We start from the raw sequence: 12,714 nt of genomic DNA, 5'->3' as shown, positions 1-12,714 counted from the left end.
GAATTGGGGATAAAAAGGAAGCGTCCTATCATATAAAATTTTTTGACGAGAAAGGTCTATTAGTTTTGCTTTCCTGGAACTATTTTCCATCGTCAATAACATGCCTAAAAGTAAAGAAAAAATCATCATTAACGATATACTTGCCAAGAAAACGGTCCAAAATCGCCAACACCAAACAGTCCGTGTCTACCTTAATTGTTTTTGTTATGTTTTTGTCTTACTATCAAATTCGTCATCATTGCCTAAGACAAGACGTGACAATCGGCTTCTTATTTTTCATTCGACATTCTTCTTTTCGCAGATTTCCATCCTGCCGAAATCTTCCGAACAGTGTTGCTATTTTTTAAAATGAAAATGGATTCTTGTTAATTTATTTTATGCCTGCAATATTTTGTATCTTGAATCCATTATATTAATAATGGGCACCATTTTTCCATGTCATGGGTGTTTAGTAAGGTTTGATCAAACCATTTTTTGACAAATTTTAGATTTCGGTTTGGTTGCTGTCTTATTTTTGCTTAAATTAATTAACCACGTATACGGCAAACGTGTGGTAGATACTTGTTCTACTTTGTCGCAAAATTTCTGCATCTTTTATTCATTTTTACTCTTTTAACGATAATAATATTATTTGTCAAAAGTAATTACATTATTTTCCTACAAATATAGCAACACTGCGAAACATCATTTCGCTATCCCTGCAGTAACATTGTGTACGGTGCAAAAAGTCAGAATCAACCAATCAGGAGCTGGAACATTCTGATGTAAAATTGGAACAAAAACGACCCCCTCTATTGTCATGTCTTGTCTTAGATCATAGTCTAATCCACGATGACGTCATCAGTTTTAACTTTGACAGTAGCTGCGGGTGGAACTGTGTTCGATGTTTTTCTTCTTGTGTTGTGTTTATTTTTATTTGAAAATTGACAATCACTGCTTTTGTTTACCAAACTGTATTTGGATAGTTGTGATTTTTATTTAAAATGACTCATGACTGTGTAGTAGGTAACTGTAAGTCGACTGAAAAGACGTTGGAAGTTCGTTTGTGTTAATTCCTGCTGTAGGTAAAGCAGCGGAACTGTGATACACATCGATTGGGTACTCTCACATAAGTTGTTTAGATTCTGAGAGCAACAATGTCCCTGAAAACATGAAAATGTACAATATTTTTGTAGAAGATTGTAGCGATAGAAAAAAGCGGATTTCATGATAATGCCAGCTCTAAGAGCAGTACACATTATTATTCTGATAGGGGCTTTTTCGAAGATCTGAAAAAATCATCGAACTAGAAAAAAGGTACATCGTGATGCATGAAAATCTCTCCACCAAATTATCAAAAAATTAGTTCAGACAGATTCCCGATGCGGTCGACTGCATCCGGGCGCTTTTCTTCTTCATGTAAATAGTTGTACCTGTATGAAAATTTCTAGTATATCCTTACAGTGGAAATATGAAAAGTAACTGATTTGGTGCCGATTTCTTCACCCACACTGAACTTTTAAAAATAATGCGTGGGTAAAGAAATCGGACCTTAGTTTATTCAGTCACTATTTTTGAGTAATTATTCTCAGGCAAGAATCTGAGTATATTTAACAAGATTTGTTTTCATTTCAGATGAAACACCAAATGTAGAGAATCCAAAAACGGATCATTCCGAGTCCATTCTGATGAAAATCGCGAGTGTCGATTGTTAAAACAACGATATCGTTTGCAATTGGCACGGTTGCAACAACGTGTTGACTTTCTAGAAACGATGCTACGATAATTAAAACGACGGTTTATTGGCTGAAAAATGACTGTCATTAGCAAATATTCAACGTATTTACAATTTTGTAGAAAGTAGCCAAACCTTACTGTGTAATGACAAAGAATGAAGTCTTCGTAATGATATTGCAAAATCTTCTAAGTAACGTTTCATTTGATGAATATTACTCATTGTGCGCTACAACAATTTCGAAGCATTTTTACCGAACAGTATTCGCAATGTACGAGTGCTTAAAGTATGCAATCGAAATTGTATCAAAAGATACAATCGATAAGCATACGCCGCGATCGTTCAAATAACAGTATGGGGATAGAAAGATATTTATTATTGGCAGTTTAGAGATTAGTACAGAGAGACGGTCGAATCTTAAAGCTAAAGATCATCAAAGCGCTTACAAACTTATGCAAACTACAAAAAATTCTAATCGGCCCGGCAGCAAATGGAACGCTTGTGTTCATCTGTTGCTTATACGGGACGATGCTCTGATCAGTTCATAATCAAAAAAGTCCGAATTTCTCGATATTCTCGAATGCTAGTTCTTGCTGACAAAGGATTTGCTATCCCCAATATAATCACATCTAAAGAAACTACTTCCTTAGTAAAGGGACTAAATTAAATTCGTTAAATATTGATAGAGGTAAACGAATCACGTCGCTTAGAGTTCACGTGAATAATTGGTGTTCTGAAATTCAAGTTTACTTCTCTTAAAGGAACAATTCAAGTCGACTCTTGGAGCTGGAATTAATGCCGTTGATTTGATTGTATATTTGGCTTGTATTTTAGTTTTTTTTTTCCTTGAACATTACCATCGCAATAAAGCGTTGAAGATTTCTAATGGGATTTTTGATTGATGTGCAACGGTGTAGTGGAGTGCACTGTGCAAAAATGGTGCAAAATCAGTGCACTCCATTACACCAGTGTCAATCAATCGAAAATCCCATAAGTGTAGCAAATACGTTTCGATAACAACCCAGTAAAGTTTAGCCGGAATCCTACGTGTTTCTAACTCGCACTCCGACTCCAGTGTCCCTGGTGCCGGAATACTATTTAGAACCAGGTTCATTTTTCGGTATAAATTACTGGGAAATACTATGAAGCTCCAGATCAAACCATTCGGAATTTGATTCAGAATCCAAAATGGATTCAGTATGGCATCGAGCTCAAATGTAACAATAAACTCCGAAACTGGGATAAATCCTCAAGAAAATACATGAAATGTTTATTGGTAGGGCAATTCAGAGGTTCTTTTTTCACTATCCAGAAAACCTTGACTTACTGGACACAACTTTCCGGAGACACTATCTTCCAAAATGTTCATTCTCGCATCAAGTCAAACCATTTTACTAGTAAGGTTTAGATTGTTGCAATGTTGCTAAAAACCATACAGGACTCATTCATGATTCTGATCACCGGGTGCCATTGAACTTTGAACCCATTGAACGATAAGTGACATTTATAACTATTTTTTTTCAAATCCGTCTGTCCGTCGACTGTGCATGCAAATTTGCCGAGCAGATTATGGCATTCAAATGGGAGCAAGCAACACCATGGCAGTGTGAGGTCGGGACATTTTCTCGTTCATCCGCATTGAATAGATCGCTTGAACAAAGAATTTTCGAATGTTTTCTAAAACTATAGAACTAGCAAGTGAAACTATTTTATTGGTTAAACTTACTTTTCCCACAACCACCTATTTTACTCTACTATCATGTCTTCGACTGTATGTACAAACCAGTTTAATTTTTATTGTAGCGATCCAAACTACGTTTTTTTATTATATTGCCAGTATACGACGAAAGTTCAAAAAGTCAACAACAAGTTAGTCGTCACGGATGTTGATAGCTCGCATAGTCGAAATACAACATAGTATGGATCAATGTTTCTAATAACTTTTATTTTATTGATGTACCATGATGTATCAATCGATAAATAAACTTCTGGTTAGCTATTGTTAGATTTTACACATCGGAGGACAAAGAGGTACCAAGAACCGTAATATTAATTTCACCCACAAATAACAAAATGCTCTAAATAAAAACTCTAACCAAAGCTACTCTTCGTTGACCTGATATTCAGTGCAAACTAGCAGATTGTCGCATTTAATAAGATTTCAAAATTTTATTAAATTACGAAAAATTACTACAAATCGTATTAACCAAATGTAAACAATCGAACAAAACGTTGGTCGCAGTGTAAAATGTACCCAACAAGCAAAAACAACAGCTGTCATTCCACCCGCAGCAAACGTCAAAACGGCCGGGAAGTTGAAATCGTGGATTGGACTATTGCCTTGCGACGTACTTGATCCAGTTTTGACAGCTAGCAGCATACATGTTGAAGTATGTGTGCGTAGATCTGTGCGATATTATTACGCTAAGCTCGAATGAGTCAACTCTGGGTATTTTCTAGTGAAAAATTGGAATCGTGAACCGGTTGGATTTTGGAAAATACCGTTTCGAGTTACTCATTCGATTTTACTCAAATCGCTGACTCTCGTGTGAGAGTTACAGCTGATTATTGGTTATAGGGCGCCCTAGATTTAGTTGTACCGTGAATAGGTTAATAAAAGTAGAGTGTGTGAGAGTGTATACGAGGATTTGAGTGATTGTGGGGGAGAATGAAAGGCATAGAATGAATGAAAAAGTGTGTGAAAATTCTGTGGTCCAAGTAAGTACTTGAGACAGTACATAGAGTGGTGGAGATGAACAAGTTGATCTGATCTCCGTACTCATAGTAAACACTGTAGATTACATTAATTGTGGTCAAAACTGATTTTGACAGGATAAACTAGTTTGTGATTTCGTTCAACGCTTGTGATGATGGCTGAAACCTTTAATCTGACGCAACAAAAAATCGCGATATTGACACTTGGCAGGACATTTAATGTTTGATTGAAGGCACTATTCTTTCCGATTTTAACATTTATTCCTGCATATTGTCCGTGACAGAGAGTGGACAGGCTCACTCCTCTAAAGCCGCGTAACTCGTAGGAAAGAGATCCTCTGGCCTTTGGAAAAATCATTTTACGAGTTAAAACTGACATTGGAGGAGAAGTAGTCGCATTCAACGTCGGCAGTACAAGATGAAAAAAAACACTTCGTTTTTTTTACCCCGACTCCGGGAAGATTATGACCTGTGTTTCGTTGGTCACAATAAATTCGTGGTCACTGGGCCAGCTTAATATAGACCCCTAGAAATTTTGTTATATTTGTAAATATTGTCAGTAAATGTCTAAATGTGAAATAAATGTCATAGCTTCCGTGTTTACATGTTTGAAGGATGTTTATTTCATGTTTAGTAGTCTTCGGTTGGTGCCCGTCAGTATTTATTTATTTATTTATTTATCTATTTATTTATTTATCTATTTATTTATTTATTTATTTATTTATTTATTTATTTATTTATTTATTTATTTATTTATTTATTTGCTTGTTATTTATTTATTTATTTGTTCATTTGTTTATTTTGTGAGAATTATACAATGTAAAGGTTATGCATGCAACCAATCCGATCTAAAAATTCAAATAAACTTTTTATCGGGGCACCAACCCATACATGTTTGTAAATAATGTTTTGCTTTTGCTACGCGATATACGAGAAGAGGTTTCCGGGGGCACGGGGAAATAAAAAGGGCTTCCCGCACCGAAAACGGGATCAATTAAAAAAGTTCGGTCCGAGGAGTGATGACCCGCGGCAGCGTAGTCCCTTCGTGATACTGGGATAGTGCGTTTCACTAGTGATACGGTAAATTGAAGTGGGATCTAAACAATCCGAAGCACGATCCGCCAGAATCACTACACGATTGTTAATTACTGGCCGGATCAATCGAGTGGGGTCAAAGTGTAGTGTTCCGCTGGCAAAGGCCTAGGAAAAACTTTTCACCAAGTGCGAGTGCGACATTGTGGTCAAACGACGCCATTACGGGAGACGGTGCGAAGTTTATATTAAACCAGCTGTAAACCCCACTCGATAGTGCAAAGACGCGCGCGAAAAGATTGTGTGCACAGTGTACCACTCCCGGACCATCTTTCGGAAACGCAGGCCACCGTTACACGGCCGAGTTGCCGCCACAACTGGATCTCGACCGACGGAAGTACCCGGTCTAAGTACCCTGTCAGCTGTACTTGTTACTGGAATGAGAGATGGCGTTTGGTCACGGATTTCTTACAATAATATTTTATTGCGTCTATTACCAACGTTTCGAAGGTCTATGCCTTCACCTTCTGGGCAAAACTACAATTTGAACAATAATTTGAACAATAATTACATACAACATTCAATTTGCAAACACACAGATTACTTACAACACGAACAATATTATCTTAGTCAAGTTGGTTTGAACATTTAGACGGAAAAAACAACGCACTGATCTACACTGTAATGTCAAAATTAAGTTTGAATTTGATTTGAATTGCAAATTCGTTTCAATTGTGGCAACTTACACAGACGGTCCCCGCACACATCACTAGCAGACTGAGCAATGAAACGTTTCAAAAAGCAAAAGTGTGTGTTGTAAACAGTATCGAGGTATGGAACAGATGGAAGTGGAAACAGCAATAATTTGACGTATAGGAAACGGGTAGAAGAGAGTGAGCGAAGTTTATGCTTAATGAGAGAGAGAGAGAGTGTAGCACCCCAGAGTATGCTGCATTCAAATTATTAGTGTCGGTTCTGAAATTAATTGTTGAACCATCACTAAAAATGTGGTACATTTCCAAAATCTGTAAAGCTTGTAATCGGTTGTCATGGTCTAAAATTGTTGTTTTTGATAGATCACAGCTGTGCTCGTTATCAATGGCATGAACCATTAGCGCTTTCTTTTTAAACTCGTCTACATTGCTTGTCTCTCGCTCGCTGCTTGACGATTTGAATTCCTTGTACCGTTTTATGAGCGATCGGTGGCCAGACAGGCGCTGTTTGAGTTGTTGTGTAGTTAAACCTATGTAGGAACTGTCACATTCTGTACAGGGTATACGGTAGATTATATTGCGTTTTGAAAGAAGAGGAGTGGGATCTTTCATCTTGGAGAACAAAATTGCATTGGTTTTTGTACATTTGAAACCTAACCTTACATTTTTGTGATTCCTCTGAACGATTCTGGCAAGGGCGGGTGTGAGAGCATCTACGTTGTGGAGAGATCGATATACCTTTTGTTCGCTCTCGGGAGGGCGATTATTTACTGTGCGGGATTTTGGTTGACAAATCGATTGATCAGTCGATTTACCAGGGTGCTGGGATAATTGTTATTGCGCAAGTATTCTCGTACCGTTAGCTTTTTTTGGTTTTGTACGTTGATAGTCGAAATACCCTTGCAATGAACCCCATGGCTGTATTTAGCTTTTGTGTGAGCGGATGGAGAGAGAGAAAATTTAAAATTCGGCCAGATGCCACCGGCTTTTTGTACCAGTCGGTGAGAATCCTCTGCTCGTCCGTTCTTATCAGAACCATGTCCAAATAAGGCAAACGGTTGTTTCTCTCAACCTCACATGTAAACTGGATATGTGGATTATAGACATTCAGCGCACTCTTCACATGATCAATTTCATTAGCTGGGAGAGCGGTGATCAAATCATCCACATATTTCTTTAAAAAGGGGATAGGTATATTGATGTTTCCATTACTAGATCTGCTAAGGCAGGGGATAATGGATTACCCATTGCTGTTCCCGATTTCTGCCTGTAATATGCTCAGCGAAATACGAAATAACTGGAGGAGAGATTGAAATCGATGTTCTCCAAGCTGAAAGATCCCACTCCTCTTCTTTCAAAACGCAATATAATCTACCGTATACCCTGTACAGAATGTGACAGTTCCTACATAGGTTTAACTACACAACAACTCAAACAGCGCCTGTCTGGCCACCGATCGCTCATAAAACGGTACAAGGAATTCAAATCGTCAAGTAGCGAGCGAGAGACAAGCAATGTAGACGAGTTTAAAAAGACAGCGCTAATGGTTCATGCCATTGATAACGAGCACAGCTTTGATCTATCAAAAACAACAATTTTAGACGATGACAACCGATTACAAGCTTTACAGATTTTGGAAATGTGCCACATTTTTAGTGATGGTTCAACAATTAATTTCAGAACCGACACTAATAATTTGAATGCAGCATACTCTGGGGTGCTACACTCTCTCTCTCTCATTCAGCATAAACTTCGCTCACTCTCTTCTGCCCGTTTCCTATACGTCAAATTATTGCTGTTTCCACTTCCATCTATTCCATACCTCGATACTGTTTACAACACACACTTTTGCTTTTTGAAACGTTTCATTGCTCAGTCTGCTAGTGATGTGTGCGGAGACCGTCTGTGTAAGTTGCCACAATTAAAACGAATTTGCAATTCAAATCTTTCAAACTTAATTTTGACATTACAGTGTAGATCAGTGCGTTATTTTTTCCGTCTAAATGTTCAAACCAACTTGACTAAGATAATATTGTTCGTGTTGTAAGTAATCTGTGTGTTTGCAAATTGAATGTTGTATGTAATTATTGTTCAAATTATTGTTCAAATTGTAGTTTTGCCCAGAAGATGAATGCATAGACCTTCGAAACGTTGGTAATAGACGCAATAAAATATTATTGTAAGAAATCCGTGAACAAATGCCATCTCTCATTACTGAAAACAAAGTGGTCGTTCATCTTTCTATCGTACTTGTTACTGTTCCCGATCGTCGCCCAGTCCCCGGAAAGCCAGAAGCTGCAAGTCGACCAACGTTCGTCCCGGCCGCAACGATTTTCTGCACGTTAAGAAGAATAAAAGTTTACTATGCGCAAGTATTTTTTTCTGTTTAAATAAATGTAAGGTCTTGTCTATATAAGCTGTTTTCTATAATTATGTGATGTCCTTGAGTGAATTTAGTCCGCTAGTTTGTTTTTATAAGTTTGCCCAGAGACCACGTATTGAGGGAAGAAAGTCCACTAAGTGAAATTCTCCTAGAGACCGCAGAAAACGACCCAAATGCTCATGTTGAAGTGTACCGTAAACCGTAGTTAAAGTGTGAGTCCGCGTAGAAGTCGTAAACCAAGTAGTAACACACTATGTATAATCAATTGAATATCTCACAAGACACATTGATCCTACAAAGTGCTAACATACCATATTTATATTTTAGGACCATCATTGCTCTATGCGATGGGTGATTTATGGTATAAATCAATAAAGTTTTTTGCAAAGGACCTTACTATGGTATATTTATGGTGCATTATGGGGTTGATTAATTGTAGCGAACCTTAGTATGGTCTTTATATGGTCCCATATGGTGTCTCAGACCATGAGCATTTGCTCGGGATTCCAACATCACGGTCGCAATCTAAGATTTTTTTATTACTTATTTAGTTGGGTGATTGAATGTGATAAGTATATTAGAATTACTTCGTTTCTCGATTTAAAACTCATGGGCTTGATAGCCGATTGTCGGGACGGACGTGCGTCCGCCGAGTCGGGTCCAAGCATATAAATTGAGTTTATTGTTCAGATTTTTCTTATATACCCGTTTTTGGGTTCTATTCTCATTACAATCTTAATCATCCTAAAGGCTAAAAAGAAACATAACTACGGCGAGTACAAAAACTCGCTTATCCTGCAATACTGATTTTTATTGATTCCATATGTGCTACCTTCCAGCCGTACTCGTCATTTGCACTGCACCGAGCACCGGATTGCTTTTGCGCCTGTTCAGCACTTAACCTGCATTGCATTGCAAATCTAGTACGGGGTATAGTATATTGTTACAAAGTTAGTATTTGCCTCGGTTGTTGACTTGCTGTGGCGGGTCAGTTAGCTTAAATTTGGTTTGCTTATTTAATAAGGCAAGTGTGCTTCGGTGGGTTAATATGTTTATTCAATTTTGGTTTCTTCGGTGGATGTATAGAACTGGTGTATACTACAGAACCACGTTTGGAAGGCAGCCATCTCAAAACTACTAGACCCATTGTTCTATAACACCGCCATGAATTCATCCTGATGGAAACGATAGTTGCGCGCCATTGTGAATTCACCATCGATTGAATAGCACCGGCGCTAGTGCTGGACAATGGACATGTAGAACCATCGATACGTTTTAGAGTTGCAACATTGGTAGAATCACTGGAGTGTCTTTCTACAGCCAGTTAGGTGAGTGGAATATTAGTATACGTCCAGCCGCTGGACATTTTCCTTTGTGATTCTAACACCAATCGTTGTAACTTTCTGCTACGTTCGTAAGCCACGTGAGCCGTGCTGGTGATTGTTTTATCGACACGAAAGACAACTGTATGTTTGCTGATGACCAATGCTGAACGCATGCGAAGTCAGCGTTGGACGTGGTTACGCTGTTTTATACTAAAAGAGGCTATATTGTAACGACGATAAGCGAAGTGATAGCTGGGCCCGTGCTTCAACCAGTTTACCCAGGTAAATTTACTTTTAGATATATGCTTGGCCCTCGCTAGACCTTTGATGCTGCGCATTAAAAATAAATTATCTCTTTCGACACATTGTGGAGTGATTCTTCTTTGGATTGGAGCCCTGGTTATTCGCCGTACAAACGATTTTCATGGTTGATATTTTCGATCGAACCTACACTCTTTTGTCCTGATTGTTGTATGTGGTTTATGCGCTTGATTATGTTCGCTTACCTGGTCACAGTGCCGTTAAATGTTGTCCCGGTAAGGCGACAGTATATGTGTAGCCGAAGTAGGAAAAAATCGATACTACTTATTATTTTCTCACACGATTGTATATACTACTGAGTGACGTCAAGATCCCGTTGAATACTGGACACCACTGGAATTGCGTGTGCATACAAGGGTGTAGACACTCATTTAAAATAATCTGCAGTCGCCGTTGTCAGTTTTCCAGGTAAGCTGACACAGTGTATGTCTAGCCAAGGCTAAGTCAGTTTTTTTGAATACTACACCTGTTAATACCTGTTCTGTGTATTTGTTTATGTTTATTACCTTCACCAACAGGCCCCTTGGCCACAATGGTGGTTGCTTAAACTAACATTTTAAAATTGCCAACATTTTCGCTTTTATCGCATTCCGCGTCCGGTTGAAGTCAAAGACCGTCGCCACACTGTTAAAAATTCGCTGGAGTCTTTGCGCTTTGGCAACCATAGTTGGTTCTCCTGAACGGAACTCGCAGAAAAGAGTTATTACGTAGAGCTCGAATGCGGGCTTGAAGATTCAGACGTCCGAGGATTGTAGGGCAATCCACTCTGGCAGAGGGTAAGTCCGAGACGAACAGGGCTTGAGAGCAGTCCCTCCGAATGCTGAGTGAATCGAGGTGTATTAGCTGGCAACGGTTTTCATAGCTCGGCAGCTGAAATCTGTTTCGCCATGGGAGATGACGAAGGGCGAAGCGTATGAACCTGCGTTGGACAGCCTCGATTCTGTCAATCCCGTTCTGGTAGTACGGATTCCAAACAGCAGCACAATATTCTAACGTTGAGCGGACCAACGCGCAGTAAAGCGATTTAAAACAATATACGTCCCTGCAGTTTTTTTGCTATTCGGAAGATGAACCCAAGCTGTCGTGATGCCTTATCCACGATGTATGACGTATGTGGTTTGAATGTTAGTGCCGAATCCATGATGACTCCGAGATCTTTGCTGAGAGAGAGTCTTGAAATGCTCGAGCCGAAGAAATGGTAGTTAAACTGAGCGGATGGCGTTTCCGCGTGAACGTAACGATTGAGCATTTACTCGGGATTAGAACCATTCTGTTTAGATCACACTACGTACTAAAGCTGTCCAGTTCCTTCTGAAGAAGCTCGGCATCGGTTTTATCCCGTATTTGTTGAAAAATTTTCATGTCGTCGGCGAAAGAAAGGCGGGGTCCTCGTAATGTGATATTGACGTCATTAAAGTTGAGGAGGAATATTACTGGACCGAGATGGCTTCCTTGTGGTATGCCGGATGTAGCAAAGAATGGTTCAGATAGACAGTCCTTAATGCTGATTTGGAGTTGCCTTCCATCGAGGTAGGAACGAAACCAGCGCAGAAATTGTACATGAATGCCGAGTCCAGCTTCGCTATTGCGATATCATGGTTGATTTTGTCGAAGGCCGCAGATAGATCCATGTAAATAGCATCGGTTTGCAATCCGTCAGCGAATCCATCCATTACATATGTTGTGAACGAGAGCAGGTTTGTTGTTGTCGATCGTTTAGGCATGAAACCGTGTTGGTCATCTGCAATGTAGTGTTTGCAGTGAAAGAAAATAGGATCTAACACAACCAGCTCGAACAGTTTTGGTATGGCATTTATACACGAGATTCCCCGATAATTGTCAATGTTCGATTTGTTTCTTTTTTATGAACTGGAAACATGTGCGCTACTTTCCAGCAGGAAGGGAATGTACCAGTAGTGAGTGATAGCTCGAAGACTCGCCGAAGTGGTTCAAGAAGCTCGCTGATGCACTTTTTGACAAAAATCGAGGGAACACCACCTGGACCCGGGGAAGAAGATGCTTTCAGTTTTGCATTTGCTGCAAGAATGGCAGCATTAGCGACACAAATTCGGTTGATGGTTCGTCCTAGAGAAGGAGTCTAATTGGCGGCGGCAGTGACTTGTTGTGGTGGCAGGCGCTCGTTGGAAAAAACGCTTGAAAATTTGTCGGAGAACAGTTGGCAAATTTCTTTAGTGTCGGTGCCTAAAACTCCATTTATTTATTTATTTATTTATTTATTTATTTATTTATTTATTTATTTATTTATTTATTTATTTATTTATTTATTTGGGAGCAGGGAAAAGCCCGCTGGAGCTGAGTTTAGTTTTAACTCTCTCTCCAGCAGGCATAAAACCTCCTCATCTTTTATATCAACAGATAACAAATATTCAAACACTTATAACTACAATTAAAGCTAACAGCAAATCTTAATAACTATGAACTATCACTAGACTACAGCTAATAAGATAATGAGCTTAAAAACGATTTTTTGATGACATTACGGGACAAATG

Source organism: Topomyia yanbarensis, chromosome 2, assembly GCF_030247195.1.
Source record: "Topomyia yanbarensis strain Yona2022 chromosome 2, ASM3024719v1, whole genome shotgun sequence".
In the NCBI taxonomy this organism is placed as follows: Eukaryota; Metazoa; Arthropoda; class Insecta; order Diptera; family Culicidae; genus Topomyia; species Topomyia yanbarensis.
Note: the sequence above shows the minus strand (reverse complement) of the source record.